Source organism: Pseudophryne corroboree, chromosome 4 (genome assembly GCF_028390025.1).
Source record: "Pseudophryne corroboree isolate aPseCor3 chromosome 4, aPseCor3.hap2, whole genome shotgun sequence".
NCBI classification, from domain to species: domain Eukaryota; kingdom Metazoa; phylum Chordata; class Amphibia; order Anura; family Myobatrachidae; genus Pseudophryne; species Pseudophryne corroboree.
Window position 1 is genome coordinate 23,543,262 of NC_086447.1, and position 2,500 is coordinate 23,545,761.

Here is a 2,500-nt window from a genome sequence, read left to right on the forward strand (position 1 = left end):
TTTCCAAATGATTAAACATGACAATTTGTGTGATAAAGCAACACAGGAATAAGTAGTTGAATCTCTTTTGTGTAGTCAAATCATTTTTCATTTTGCTTGGAAAGTTGATAATGTTTAAAATTAACACTCAATCATTTTAATAGCACATAATATCACAGCTGTATGATTATGGAATCCTTCGATAGCTCAGCTGGTAGAGCGGAGGACTGAAGAGGAGATTGGTACAGAAATCCTTAGGTCGCTGGTTCAATTCCGGCTCAAACGGTGACGTTTTTGATAAACTTAGATGTCAGTACTGACATTTTACAAACCCAAAACTATACCAAGTATAAAGCATTCTCCAAGTTATATTTTAAAAATCATTAACGCAGGTCACTGTGGTCAGGATTAACTTCCCATGGAAATCATCTCTGATACAATATTACTTCAGTCTTCCTCACAGCCTGAAATGAAGTAGCTCAACCCATAGAGAAACTTTTGTGAAAACATCACATTGAGTGAGAGGTAGTCGTGGCCGAGTGGTTAAGGTGATGGACTAGAAATCCATTGGGGTCTCCCCGCGCAGGTTCAAATCCTGCCGACTACGACCGCATGGTTGTTTTATTTTTCAGAAAATTTACTAAAAGCTTGAAACCAGTGTTGCTCAGGGTGAGTCAGGAACTGGCACATCAAAATCTTTAGGATGCCTGCCTGTTCTCTCTTTCTCTATCCGTCATTCTCCTCCTCTACTTGAGACTGAGCCCAGGAATCTCAGCAGCCATACTAAGTAGCATTTATTAATTACAAATGCATTTTGAATGTCAAATTTGTAAGAAAGTTTTGTACATTTAGCAAAATATCAAATTCATTTGAAAGAAAATGATGTCCACTCAAAGTAAAAAGAGCTTTGGTTACTTTCAATGCACAACATTTTACTTTCAAATCGTGTCAGATGACTTTCAGTGCTAATTATTATATCATTAACCTCTCCTTTATTAAAAATTGTGCTTTAATGAAAAAAAGAAAAATAATTGTCTGTGCATACTCTCATGTAGCACAATTATCTTCACTAGCTCAAAAGGGCCGCTCATTGTCCAAAATGAATTGTCAAATCAGAACAAACAATGGAATATCCCCATCATTCCTGGAACACTTGATTAGTTTACAAAACAAGCAAAATTTAAAAGAGTGTAGAAGGTTTGATAGGCTCAAGCATCTCTAATCTTGATGTAAGTTTGGCTACACTAAAAAATCTATTGAAAGTGCTTTCCAAACTAGCTCTGTAGCCAGTTGATAGTAATTTCACAAATATAAGTCAAACTATTAGTGATATTTTCCAAATGATTAAACATGACAATTTGTGTGATAAAGCAACACAGGAATAAGTAGTTGAATCTCTTTTGTGTAGTCAAATCATTTTTCATTTTGCTTGGAAAGTTGATAATGTTTAAAATTAACACTCAATCATTTTAATAGCACGTAATATCACAGCTGTATGATCATGGAATCCTTCGATAGCTCAGCTGGTAGAGCGGAGGACTGTAGAGGAGATTGGTACAGAAATCCTTAGGTCGCTGGTTCAATTCCGGCTCAAAGGATGACGCTTTTGATAAACTTAGATGTCAGTACTGACATTTTACAAACCCAAAACTATACCAAGTATAAAGCATTCTCCAAGTTATATTTTAAAAATCATTAACGCAGGTCACTGTGGTCAGGATTAACTTCCCATGGAAATCATCTCTGATACAATATTACTTCAGTCTTCATCACAGCCTGAAATGAAGTAGCTCAACCCATTGAGAAACTTTTGTGAAAACATCACGTTGAATGAGAGGTAGTCGTGGCCGAGTGTTTAAGGCGATGGACTAGAAATCCACTGGGGTCTCCCCGCGCAGGTTCAAATCCTGCCGACTACGACCGCATGGTTGTTTCATTTTTTTAGAAAATTTACTAAAAGCTTGAAACCAATGTTGCTCAGGGTGAGTCAGGAACTGGCACATCAAAATCTTTAGGATGCCTGCCTGTTCTCTCTTTCTCTATCCGTCATTCTCCTCCTCTACTTGAGACTGAGCCCAGGAATCTCAGCAGCCATACTAAGTAGCATTTATTAATTACAAATGCATTTTGAATGTCAAATTTGTAAGAAAGTTTTGTACATTTAGCAAAATATCAAATTCATTTGAAAGAAAATGATGTCCACTCAAAGTAAAAAGAGCTTTGGTTACTTTCAATGCACAACATTTTACTTTCAAATCGTGTCAGATGACTTTCAGTGCTAATTATTATATCATTAACCTCTCCTTTATTAAAAATTGTGCTTTAATGAAAAAAAAGAAAAATAATTGTCTGTGCATACTCTCATGTAGCACAATTATCTTCACTAGCTCAAAAGGGCCGCTCATTGTCCAAAATGAATTGTCAAATCAGAACAAACAATGGAATATCCCCATCATTCCTGGAACACTTGATTAGTTTACAAAACAAGCAAAATTTAAAAGAGTGTAGAAGGTTTGATAGG

The 2,500-nt window shown here is 36.0% G+C and overlaps 4 non-coding genes across 4 annotated transcripts; all 4 read left to right on the forward strand.

Annotated features, from left to right (window-relative positions):
* Window positions 1–175: 175 nt before the first annotated feature.
* On the forward strand, window positions 176–266 carry TRNAF-GAA (transfer RNA phenylalanine (anticodon GAA)). The gene is given in 2 exon segments: window positions 176–212; window positions 230–266. It is a non-coding gene; the product is annotated as a tRNA-Phe (tRNA).
* A 238-nt stretch (window positions 267–504) lies between these two features.
* Window positions 505–586, forward strand: TRNAS-AGA (transfer RNA serine (anticodon AGA)). The gene has a single exon. It is a non-coding gene; the product is annotated as a tRNA-Ser (tRNA).
* Window positions 587–1,487: 901 nt separating this feature from the next.
* Window positions 1,488–1,577, forward strand: TRNAY-GUA (transfer RNA tyrosine (anticodon GUA)). Its single transcript is given in 2 exon segments — window positions 1,488–1,524; window positions 1,542–1,577. It is a non-coding gene; the product is annotated as a tRNA-Tyr (tRNA).
* Window positions 1,578–1,816: 239 nt separating this feature from the next.
* Window positions 1,817–1,898, forward strand: TRNAS-AGA (transfer RNA serine (anticodon AGA)). The gene has a single exon. It is a non-coding gene; the product is annotated as a tRNA-Ser (tRNA).
* Window positions 1,899–2,500: the final 602 nt, after the last annotated feature.